A 14263-nucleotide genomic window follows, 5' to 3' on the forward strand; every position below is an offset into this window, starting at 1 on the left:
TTAGCACAACAGCGAGTACTGTCACCCTCTGAGACACCAGGACATTTGACCATACCTAACAGTTCATGGACACCAAGACACCAATGTTCTGGATTGGTACATAGTGGAAAGAGACACATGCAGGAAATCGTGGACATGTGCTGGCCTAATCTGCAACCTAATGGGAGTCATGGAGTACCTACTCAGTGGACATACATGCATGTGTGGCTGTATTTATCTTGGCTACAGGTATCCTTCAGCAACCCTCTGGGGACACAGTAGGGGTATCTCAGGCATCTTTCTCAAGAATATGTCATCAGTTGCTTGATGCTATGCTGCAGCATTTGGGGAGCAGCAACACTATGGGGGAGATGTATGACATAGCCCATTTCACTAAGGTACTGGGGCCATAGACTGTACACACATTGCAATAAAGGCTTCATCTGATGAACTCAAATGGAGGTGCTTGAACCACTAAGGTATCATCCCAATAACTACCAGTTGTTCTGTACTGCAGTGAGTATCATCTATTGTGTGCAAGGCAGGCCACCCAGGCAGTTCTTGTGACTCTCACATATAGCACATGATAGTTATCAACTTTTTGGAAGGGGTGACTTTCTACAGGGCCATCTTGTGGGAGATGTTGGATGTGCCCTAGAACCCTTTCTCATGACACCTGTTATAAATCCGCACAATTAAACTGACCAGGAGTACAATCGTGCACTGCCAAAAAATAGAAATGTTATAAAGTGTTTGTGTTTGGGCTGCTTAAGTCATACTTTTGTTGTCTGGGATGATCTGGAGTAAATCTAAGTATGACCCTACCAAGTGTGCAAAAATACTGACCGAGTATGCTAAGTTACATAATATGATTGCTATGAAACAGTTACAGCAGCGTGGCATTTTTCAAAGTCCAGAGTTCCCAGCACCACAAGCAATGGTGACTAAGAAGGACAAGAAATCAGAGAAGGAGCCAGCAGCAGGGAATGACCATGCCAGATGAAAGCTGGTATAGTGTTCCATGGCACTAGAAAGGAGGCAATGGGATGCACATAGTTTTATAACATAACTGTGCAGGATTTAAGCAGATAAACTACAGTAAAAGGATGTATGTAAAAAAAAAAAAAAAAACAGTCTATACTTACCCAATGCATAGGCTGGTACACTAGGAATTAGACATAGCACCCAAGTAACAATATACAAAACCCAGGGCTTAGTTATCATTTACTCAGGTGGACAAAGGAGTACTGGGGTGCATGTTAAGTGTGTGAGTGCTGAGGTGTAAATAACTTGCTTTGGGGGAAATATGAAGAAGGGTTTGGATCAGTAGAGGGAGCTTTGGTGCTGTGAGTGTGTGTGTGTGTGTGTGTGTGTGTGTGTGTGTGTGTGTGTGTGTGTGTGTGTGTGTGTGTGTGTGTGTGTCTATGTGTGTGTGTATGTATGCAGGTACACAGCCTCAGCATATTGTGCAGAACTGTAGCTTAGCCTACTGGACAGGTCCAGGGCATGCCTGATAGATGGTTTAGCTTTCTGTGTATGATGCCACCAATGAGACTGGGCTCTGCCAGGAATTGTAGTGGCAGTGCCATGGCCTTGGTTTGATGATGGTGTGCTGTGTGACCTAATCCAACATCTGCTAGCAGAAGTGACAGCATGACAATGACCATATCCACAGGAATAGCCTCTCCTGAGCATATACACCTTCACAGTTGATATTGCTGTGGAAGTGCTTGCACTGCAAGAGTGGGATCTCATTCATCCATGGCCATGCTGGTTAACATCTGTGGATGTAGCAAATTACTTGCCATGATGATGGCCCCTTACTCCTGATGTATAACACAGAGAACACACTGCATGTCCCAAAATGTAATTCAGTCAATATAACAAATAGCACATACAGGTCATGCACTCCCATAGGTCAGCATACACATTCTGGATCACCCTCACTATTTCTGCCATTGCCCATGGCTGTGGCAGAACTTAATTGTGCTTTCTTAGTGGCCCTACACATATGCTGGGTGGTAGCTACTGACACACCATACCTTCAGTGAATCCCCCCATCCCCCACCCATGTGGAACTGACCTGCCCATGAATGCTGGAGGAAAGGCAGACATCTCTGATATGGGGCCAATACAGTTCCTGGGTCTAACTTGCCCCTATCAACTCGTCCAATTTCAGATGGTTATGTTTCCTGGGTATACATAGGCATAGAAACAATGTCCATAATGTAACCAGGGGATACATAGATCAGATTCCCTGTACCCAACACACACTCTAAATCCCACTGACCATGCAATCTAATCCCTGCCATCATTATCAGAGGCTACAGATCTACCCACATCAGACAGTGGGCAGTCCTTCAGTGCTAGTGCCAGATAAAAATGTACACATGAATGCATCAACTCCTCATGCAACTGATAGCTTTATATCCATAAAACTATGACAGCTGTTAATAGCCCTTGCCCAACTTCATGCCATTGGATGTGGAACTTGTTTTCCCAATGCACATGTATATATACAGACTTAATGAACATCACATTGGCTATGTGTTAAGGAGAAGTTGCAGTTACTGATAATACGAAGTATAACTACATATCTGGACATGTATGTTTGAAACTCTCTGTGACCTGTCCAGCTCTGCCTCAACATCTTGCAATACACTGGGTGGCTCTATGCAGGTAGTACTGCATTTCAGTGAGTCCAGGAACTCCATTGTCTCTCTCTAAGAAGTAGCTCAGATGACATCCCACCATCAGTTGCTCACTGTTCCTGTGCCTTGGCTTCTGCTCAGATGGTGGCAGCATAAATCATATCCATGGTCTTGAGATGGACCATGCCACAGCCATGGTTCTGACCACTCATCAAGTTTAAAACACTGACCATTTCAGCCTAAGTACCATTACAGAAGGGTAGGTCATTGGCATGCAGAGCTAAAAGTCATCAGCCATGGAAACAGATGCCCTATAGTACCACCTCATTTTCTGCATCTATAAATTTGTGCCTGGGCATGGATGTGGATTAGCCTCCAGATCCAGCCTTTTTTAAGGCACTGTTTTTTAGATATTGCTCTGTTGGCATGGAAAACAGGGGGAATTGTAGGCTTCGAGCATGCCCTAAAAAATCTCTGCAGTAGTCTAATACTTGTAGGCCATCTATTATCCTCAGCTTGTACCTGACAGTTATATATGTTTACCCTCAATCTCTAAGGACATGTCATGCACTGTATGTGTACTGAGCACACATTCTCTATAAAATGATAGTAGGATGTTGACATCGTTTGGAGATTCTATGACCGCTCCCAGTTTGCAATCATCAGCAAATTTTGTCAGCCACAGACCTTTAGTTTTAGTTTGCACTTCGGAGAAATAGACTATAGATTAGAACTAGGCTAATGACCCTCATGCACCATTTTAAGAGTAGCTAATTACCCCATGTGAGAATCAGACCCTCCACCTTGTGTCTGTAAGATAAACAACTTAACAATTTTGCCAGCCTCCCACAGCTGTGAAACATATACAGCAACTTTGACAGTGACAATACCACTTTAAGTAAGTTTGTGGATAATTGCATACATGCAAAGTACACAACAGTAAAACAGCAATGAGCATTACTCAGAATATGAACCCAGGGCAGGTCATCCATACACCATAAGAGACTTGCATTCTACTACATGGGTACACTTGTAATGTACCCCCTAAGACAGCTTTGGCCAGCACATCTTAAAATTAATGACAGACTGATATCCCTCTAGGTATTAATTTCTAGAAACAGTCAAGCTTAGTGTTCTACAGCTGAATCAGATTTATAAGAAGTAGTTCTTACCTTATATAAACAGATATCTGACTTAGAATGAAATCTCTCAACAAACTAAGTCTGCATGTTTCAAACTCTGGTAAAATTAATTTTCTCATTGCTCATATATGATGCAGACTCATCTGTCTGGGCACGATGATTATTTTAGTTAGGGCTCATCTCACTATTATTTCTGAGTCACTCGATTTGCATGATGAGCACATCTGATAAATATTGTGAAAGTACTACATGATGCCGTACACATGCCAGATCTCCTGTGGGCAGCTCCATACCCCTGAGGTACACATAACAAATAAGGACTGAGAGAATTCTAATCCCAAAATTAACCATCTGAAGTTGGAGTCACTGTGGAGTGGATATTGTCACCACCAAACAGAGTGATGGTAAATTGACATGTTTCATACTTCCTGGATCTGAAACTCACAAACAACCCCCATCATCTCCAATATATGTGTTATTCTATCCTTATTCAGAGACCACTCCCCAATAACCTTCCAGATTATCCACCAGTCAGAAAAACTGCCCCCAAAACTATTTATCTTCAGACCTAAATTGACCATCAATATAGAGTACCGCAAAGAACACGTAGCAACTTTCAACTGGTCTCCAGTTAACAACTTAAAAAAAACCCAACTCAGCTGCAACAGCTGTTACACATATCCTACTTCAACCTCAGGACAAATACTTCCTCTGACACAGTGCCTTTACAAATACAACAAGAACCCCCAGGCTAACCAGTGAATTGAAAGCTCTTCTCAAACTTAAGGATAATGCTTGGTCTTCATGGAGACAAAATCCCTCACCAGAAAATCACACTGCTGTACCCCTCCATGTAACCTAGATAAGCAAGCCCTATGCAGACACAAAATCAACTATTTTAAAAGAAACAACTTGCTCTGTTAAGCAATCCCAAACATTTTTGTGAGGAATTAAATTGTTTCACAGGCCTAAAATCCAAAGAAGCCACCCCAACCAAAAACATTTTGAGTCACAAATTTTAACAGAATGTGTCACTTAAGTGCTTCAGATTAACTCATTATACTGAAAATTAACCCTTCTTATTAATGGCACTGACCTTAAAATTGTATTGTTTTCATTACAACTCTCATCTCTAGAAAGGTCACTTTCAAAGTAAGTTCTCTTTCTAAACACCTCAGAAAATAAGTGCTTGCTATTTAATTAAAAAAAAAAAACAATAAAAAAGAATAAATCACTGCAGTCAGATTCACCCACTGTTTTGGCCTGGATTTGAGAGGTTATTTAATGGTGAATTCAACCAAATGATCTAAATGTTTTCCTAAGAAAAGGAATGAAAATGTTTTCATATTCAAAGCAGTATAAAGGAAGTAAATTAAGGACTAGGGGTTTTGCACAGTGTATAATATTTCTTTATCAAAAACTTGAAAACCAAAAAATATCTGTGTTTTGCATACTGCTTTATATTTTAATACAAAAGGTAAACCATTAGCTAGAATGGTTGGTATTTATTTATTACCAATACATATATAAACTATATCACTGCATCTTTTTTAATCATTTGTCTAGAAGTAGGCAGAAAACAAAGATGGATCTGTTCCTTTTTGAGAATAATGTTGTAAGCACTTGACTGTGAAAACCAATTTCATTTTCATTTAGACAGCATGTTCTATGTAGAAAGTTAAGACCTTCCAAGACACATTATGTTCACTAGAATCTGGTGTCACAATATATGTCTATATCAAGCTCTATCTATCTATCTATCTATCTATCTATCTATCTATCTATCTATCTATCTATCTATCTATCTATCTATCTGTCTATCTATCTGTGTTTTGTGTGTGTGTGTGTGTGTGTGTGTGTGTGTGTGTGTGTGTGTGTGTGTGTGTGTGTGTGTGTGTGTGTGTGTGTGTGAGAGAGAGAGAGAGAGACAGATAAAAAGACATATACATTATAATAACTTTTCACTTCTACTGAAAACAGAAATATCTATCTAGCTATAGATAGATAGATACACACATACATACATATATATATATATATATATATATATATATATATATATATGTGTGTGTGTGTGTGTGTGTGTGTGTGTATGTGCAGAGAGAGAGAAAGAGAGAGACAGTATAACTAGGCAAATACTTCCTATGTCAGTTCACCAGAGATATTCATGAGTTATGACATTTAGGTCTTTGGATTTAACGCTCATACAAAAGGGTGAACAGCATGGATAATGACAGGGAAGATAGAATACATGCTGATGCAGGTAAAGGGGAAAATGCATAGACATACAGATGAGCATCATGTGCAAAACAGCTGAAGTAGGTATTTGGCTGATTCTAGAAAGGACACCATCAACTTGGGTATACCTATGCACCATACCATTAGTTATCTGTAGACTAATGGATATCAACAGTAGTTTACACAGGTAAAGCCCCAGCCATGTAGCTATGATGTGCATTGGATAGGAAGGATGAGAGGAAACGCAGTGCATCAAACATGCAGGTTGGCCAGTTTAAATGGATGTGTCTGTATGTTGACAGATTGTCACCATACCATGGCTGGACAAGGTAAGCAATACAAAGATGTACATGTGTGTAGTGCAGGTAGACAGTGAACATGAATAAGGACTTGTAGTGTGCAGACTATTATGCTGCCCACAACATTATAGTGACATGCCAGAACATGCATGTCCACATCCATTGTGTTAGCAGGCTTCTCCATATTAGAGAAGCATGCCATGTGCTTCATTTGCAGAGTGGGCAAAATTATTCATTTTGTATGTCAGCAAATGTGCATAGAGTACATGATGTCTATATACATGTGCATGTTGCTGCCTTGCACCTCTGCATACCATCTATGTCAGCTAGTACAGTGTCACACCAGTAGGTGGACTACTATGCTGTACCCCATGGTCATAGTGTGTGTGTTAATCTGCAACTGACAAAATATTAACATTATCATACAATTGTCTGGGTCCCTATCAGAATGTCAAGTTTTTGAAACTTAAAATGAATATGGTCAAAACCATATGATCGATTTTCCAAAACCTCAAAGCTTTTGAATGGAGATCTAGGTACAGTGAAGATAGAGGGTTTGGGGGGGGGGGGCTATAGAAATAAGGTATATTTTTGTTGTTTGAAATTTAAGTTTTTGAAAACTCGATCATATTGTCTTGACAATATGAAGTTCAAGTTTTTGAAAACTCAAACTTTGGACATACACCCCATTGGCGGAGCAGTGGTGATGTAGTCTGTGACTGTGGATGAAAATGTTTTAAGCAGATCCTCACCCTACACTGTGTGCTGTGTGTCACATGCTGTGATGAGTTTTGTCGCAAACATCATCATATTTATCAATGTGAGTAGAAGATGATAGAGATAAATGTCCAGTTAGAATTATTAAGAATGAAAAGTTATTACTAATAAGAACCTTTCCAAGTCATCACTGTGCAGAATACTAAATGGCAGGTGTAAGCAAGGCAGACGATAGACTAAAAAACATAATGTCAGCTTACTACCATTAGATTCCACCACTTTCGTCACAGTGTGAGAGTTCTGTAAATAAAGGAAGGTCATCTGACATTGTATCTATGACAAGTATTTGAGTTTCATACACATGTCTGGCCATAGCTTATTCTTTCTATCCTCCTCATATGTTATGTTCTGTGTGAATGAAATAATCACCACCTTGGTTTCAGGGGGACAACAGAAGTTCCTCAATCTTAGCCACAGGAGATGGTGGTAGAGGTTCACATCCAATGACCTCATACTGTTGATTGAGATGTCATATAGGCTATGCTGCAATGTCTATCATATCAGTTACCTGATGGCAACACAAAATATTTGGAGGCCACTGCACTACAATATACCCATTAGCAGCATGATATTCAATGTGCAAATCCAGTATTCCCCAGTTTGTAACAGGGACAAACATATATATGCCAAAAACATATCTCAGTGGAAAAAGGCACTGACAAAATAATGCCCTATATATTATGGAAAGAACTTCACAATCAGATATGTGTACAGATAATATGTGTGGGATGTGACACAACTGAACATTAGATTGGCATACGTGTATATGGTGGGAAAAGCATAACTGTTTTGTGGCATTGCAGCAGACATCATTTCTTAAAAACATGATGTTGGACGGCATAACTACAGTATATGTTAGCCCATAACAAAATATATATGAAATATGCAAACATCAATTATGTGTTGGTTAGCAGAATGCAATATGTAAACACATATATTAGTCAAAAACACTGTATGCCACAGACTGGTACCAACATATGTGATATGTGATCAGCAATACAGGCAGGAGAAAAACTTATCAGTGTATGCCAATGCTAGGAGTCACTACTGCAGAGTACATAGTGTGAGGTGTTGACCTGTGATTGAATTATGGCAGTATGCAGTTGCTTATGATACAATGTTGCAGATGACAAATGCACAGATAGAATGGCATTACAAATAATGACACACATGTGAGAATGAATTTGAATGCCTCTTACAAAGGCCATAAAAACAACTATGCATCTGACAGTCAATGTGGAGAGTGCCCTGAGAGGGCATTACAAAACAGAGCTATGGAGATTTGAATGTCAAATAATACACGTGACCAAAATGATGAGTCTGTACACACTTCAAACATAACGAGGAACATACCTTTCAAAATTAAAAGTGCACTGTTAACCAGAGTTCTAAATTACAAAAGTATATATGTTTGCAGAGATTTACTATCATAACATCACCACTGCAAACATCAAGTGTATGTATCACCACAACCTTTCCTCAAAAGACATCATGCCACATACCAACATGCACAAACTTAACACAGAACGCTGAAACTCCCTACTGCTCTGGACCCAGGAACAAGAGCTAACATGGTTCCAGAAGTCCAGCACGTTCAGACAGTGGGTAATGATGGCATTTGATATTTCATCTTTCGACGTGCAGGATTCACACAGCTAGACTTGACTTTCAGAGCTACAAGTTTTTTCATGGTAAACCATTTGCAGATACTGTAAACACAGAGAAACTGTTGAGCAATGTGCACATTTACATACAACCCGAATGACTTACAACTTGGTAATAATGTTAACTTCCAGCAAGATAAAGTATGTAAAACAATTTTTTATCAGTTGTAAGCAGCAGTTAATTGACTGATGCTGTTTAAATCTGTGTTATGTTAGTCCTCCTTAATTAGGCTAATTATGATATGATATTGTAGAATAATATTATTTCTGAATGGTGGAAACAGATATATATGCCAAACAGCTATTGGCAATACTTCGAAGAATTCATGGTTGTTTCTTCTGTACATGTTTGTAGATGTTTCCATTGCATGCCAGATACTACAAATGAGTAGCAGTGTCTAGGAATGATGTATGTGTGTATATGTACATATATATATATATATATATATATATATATATATATATATATATATATATGTACTGCAACATTAAAAAAATTCTGCAGTCCTTTTGAATAGTCAGCCCTGTTCATGGTTTGGAAAGCTGCTACTGACATAATTCATGACAACTTTTGATATCAGGGAACATGTTACAGTAGTTATAAAAGTGTGAGTGACAGGGGCTCTGATTATGGCCTTTTTGTTTGATCATGGTATCCTTGTGAAGCAAGGCATCTACCGCTTTAAGTATGGTATTTCATTGCAGTAGTATTGCCTTTGAATGTACTCCCATAATATGTGGCATGGTATCATTTTCAGTATTCATATAATCCTATCAAGCCATATCAGGGCCATTGATGCATACTATTTAGAAGGTAATATGCAAGTCTTACCACTTTCAGTATATATACCATAGTATCAAGGATGTATAGGTAAATATATTAGGAGAGGAGCATAGCCTTAGAATTCTACCTGGTGCATGTCTAGCTAAGTCAGCAATGATGAGAACATTGGCAGTATAGATCCGTGTAGCACAGGTTAAATAGATCACATTCATTGTCATTCCAGAATATGCCTTAACACACTGCAATGGAATGCATCAGAACTGTTTTCCTCCTGTACATTTCTAGGTGCCAAGGTATGGGGCCACACCAATGGCATCTGTATGGGGAATGCATTGTGAATGTGTTGCCATAATAACATGGTCATGACCTGATGACAATGTTAATCACTTCTCTGATGCCTATGTTGTAAATCTGTGTGCAAATATTGACTATATTTTATAGAGACTACCTAAAAGTATAGAAAGCCCACAATATTGGAGACCAAATCGTCGAGAAGAAAGCATAGAGACCTCACTTCAGCAAACAACCGGATCAGTGAATCCATTCCCATGGTAAGTAGCTGTTGGCCAGCAAGGTGGAATTTTTCCATTTTTCCAACTGTAGTGTTATCTCAGAATTGGTATATTTAGTTGGGGAGGTGCAGCCCCCACATGGGGGGGGGGTGAAGGGTGCATAGCCCCACCACCAGGGTGGGTTGGGGTTGGTAAAATTTTGTTCTTGTTAGTTTTGGTAACTACTGTGGTAAGTGGTTACTTACTCTGGGAATGGATTAGACGATCTGGTCATTCACTGAAGTGAGGTGTCGATGCTTTCATCTCAACAATATGGTCTTCAATATTGTGTGCTTTCATTGTTTTGAAGTAGACCCATTTAATCATGCTAGAATTGTACTGCATTTGACAAGGCATTATGTACATCCTTTAACTTTTTAGACAATAACCATGGTATCCATACTGGTGTTATTGAACTAGATGTGTTTTGTGTTTATTAGTGCATGCGCCTCTCTATAACTTATACCATGTACTTTGATTTAACAGTCTGTTGTGATATCCACTGTCTGCAGATTGCTTACTGAAAGTATACAGCATTCATAATCGACGTCTGCTTACAGACACCATGTCCATATTTGCATGTAATGCAGCAACAGACATTGGCAGCGTGTGCATATAAATAAGGACAAGCAACACCTTCCATATCCATAACATATTTGATACCATTGTAATATAAAACAATCACATCTGTATACGCAGGTGTTAATTTGACATATGTAGAACTGTTTTCATGGGAATGTGTAGATAGTTATATTAGGGTTCAAATGGATATGATTTTTTGTGATACAAAGCACATAGTAACGTATACAAATGTCAAAATATCTCAGTACAGTAAAAGATTCGGATCCAGCACAATGCAGCAAGTTGTCTAGATTGCAGTGCTAATTGTGTGTTTGACCATGCAAAATTGAATTAAATTGAATTAAAAAAAGTCCAAACAGATTTTCTCAAACAGTGCTGTTGAAGAAACAGCAATTTCCCACAGCACAGCTGAATATCTCATACACAGATTACCTGTTCAGCGTGCCAGCTCCAGTCTGCCTCTTTCATTGGTGAATGCTTTTAGCCAATGAGACTGGGCCTGACACAGTGAGTGACCTTCAGGAATTTAGATCATGATTTAACTAATGTACACAGCAGCCTGGAATACTCAGAAGAGGATATGGAGGTTGAAATTTATTTTTTCTTTCATCAGCAACACCTGAGATGGAGGTTTTAATTTCTTTCTTTTGCAATCCCATTGGCACTAGGCTAGCACTTAATGTGCCACTAAACATGGAAGATAATAAAGTAGTTTTCTGAAAGCATTATCATTTGCATGTGTGTATAATGCCCAAGTTAGGGGGTACTTTCTAGTTAAATGAGGGGGAGTTTCCATATTTATCAAGGATATCCACACCTCCAGGTTAGTGGCATTGCACGAAGTATCGGAGACCATCCATGTGCAACTGACAATGGGCAAGACTGATTTTCAGTTTATAGCATCCTACAGACCACCATCTCAAAGTCAGGAATCCCACTCGGCTTTCCTGAAAACATTTGAGAACATGAAGATCTCTCCGAACACCATTATATTGGGTGACTTCAACTACCCAAACATAGACTGGGAGCATTACTCAAGCCCCAGCACCTTAGCCCAAAGGTTCCTGGAATTTATAAACTCAAATGCTATGGAACAACTAGTCACCACTCCCACAAGAGGGGAAAACATACTAGACCTGATCATTGCCAACATGGGGACTCTATGCTCCATACCAGAAGTATATCCCTCATTGGTAAGATCAGACCATAAATTAATTTCACTGGATATCCACATCCCAACCCCACCCCAGCCCAGAAAACCACAGTGAAAAACTTCTCAAAAGCGAACTTCACACTTCTCAAAACCGAAGTGGAATCCTTCAAGGCCCCAGGGCCAGTGGAAACTACTGCCCAAACTGCAGAATCCTATATAAACGCATTCTACGGACATCTCCAGGAATGCATGGATCATGCTATCCCAAACAAAATCAAGACTCAATCATCCAAAGGCAGGTGTCCAGTCTGGTGGACCCCAGCCATAAATAAACTGTACAACAGAAGGAGGAAGCTACTACATGATAGAGCAAAATACCTAAAAGGGAAGGCATCTCTGATCAGTACTAGCAGAAAATTACGATCCCTCATAAAATCCTCCAAGACCAGCTTTGAGAGAAAAATTGCACAGGACACTAAAGACAATCATAAGGCTTTTTCAGTTATGTTAGGAACCTGGGATGCAACTCCCAGACTTGTTCTGAGTTGATTCTAAATGACAAAAAATACACTGAACCCACAGACATCACCAATATCCTGGCAGACAGGTTCAGTGCAAACTTCTTCACCCCCCCCCCCCAAAAGAGCAAGTATCTATCCCGGCAGAGTGCAGCCTCCCAAACATCTCTGATGCTCAGGTGAAGGCCACCCTGTCCTAAGCAAAAAACACTGCTTCCATGGGACCAGCTGGTGTCCCGGGTTGCGTCCTACATGAACTCCAAGAAGAACTAATCCCTCAAGTAAAACTGCTGTACAGTCTCAGCCTCACTACAGGATATGTGCCCAAAGAATAGTGTACAGCAACAGTGGTCCCACTCCACAAAGGTGGCGCCTCTACGGACCCTGGAAACTATCGCCCCATAAGCCTGACTAGCCTAGTCTGCAAGACTATGGTGAGGATTATCAAGGAACTCATAAACAAAGACATTGGGGACCTACAGACACTAGATCCTACCCAATTTGGCTTTGTCAAGGGCAGATCCTGCCTTTTGAACCTGGTCAACTTCTTTGAAACAGTCACCAAGGCCATAGATGAAGGGAAGGTAGTCCACACAGCCTATCTGGACCTCACAAAGGCATTTGACACAATACCCCATTCAGGCATCATAGATAAACTATCCAGCCTAAATATAAACCCCTATGTCACAAGATGGGTCGCAAACTGGCTCAAAGACAGAACCCACAGAGTCAGAGTTGCTGGAGCCATGTCAGACTCGAAACCGGTCACAAGTGGCATCCCACAAGGTTCTGTCCTGGGACCTCTCTTGTTCGGTATTTACTTTTCTGAGGTACAGGCCAACGTGGGAGGACTATGGCTCACCAAGTTCGCAGATGACTGCAAACTGGGTGCCATAATCAACTCTCCAGCTGACACAAACATCCTTCAAAAGGTCTCGGAGAGACGGATAAGTGGTGCCAGAACCATGGTCTAAAGCTAAATGCCAAAAGTGTATAGTCATACCATTGGCAAAAACAATGTGCCCACAAATTACCACACAGGTGTTAACCCATTAAGTACAGAAAAAGTAATTAGGGATCTGGGGACCCAAGTTGATAGCAATCTCTCCTTTGACAACCACATTGCCAAAGTGGTTAGAAAGACCTTCTACATAGCCCACCTCATCATGAAAGGATTCACATCTAGATCAAGAGAGGTAATTGTGCCTTTATTCATCCCTCATCAGGCCCATCATAGAATTCAATGCCTCTTGTGGGATGTACCTTACCCGACACCTGCAGCAATTAGAAAGACCTCAAAAGTACCTCACCAGGAGGATCAAGGGACTCAAACAGATGCCATATGCTGCTCGGTTAAAAAAACTACAGCTCTACTCAGTTGCATACCGCCTACTTCTAGGCGATCTATACCTGACATATAAAGCTATGTCCAACCCAGAATTAATGGACATGCACCACCTCAGTAAATCTAAATCCCTTAGAGCCACGCACTTGAGGGACTTGAACCTAAGCACAGAAATAAATAGAACATGCTGGAGGGACAGATTCATAACCCAGAGGCTCCCTTCACTCTGGAAGAGAAATCCAATTCATGTTAGGCAGAGCACCTCACCGACTCCCTTCAAGATGAATCTTGATGAGTGGATGGGGGATCGTAGGTTTGTCCCGGGGATTACTTCTGTGTCACTATTAGACAGAGACACAGTAAACTAAACTTTAAAAAGGGCACAGTATACTCAAATCAAGTGGTGGCGTAAGCCAAACACAATCGGGCTAGGCTTATAAATGCCCCAGGGCAGATAGCCTAGTATGAACCTATGAACCTATGACTTGCTCCGTCACACAGAATAAAACTCTGTACCTTAGGTAGAGATGACAAAAGCCTTAATCTCCCACTCCATCTGCCAGCCTGCCATTGACTTTCT

Source organism: Protopterus annectens, chromosome 5.part0, assembly GCF_019279795.1.
Source record: "Protopterus annectens isolate FY-2018-M chromosome 5.part0, PAN1.0, whole genome shotgun sequence".
NCBI lineage: Eukaryota > Metazoa > Chordata > Ceratodontiformes > Protopteridae > Protopterus > Protopterus annectens.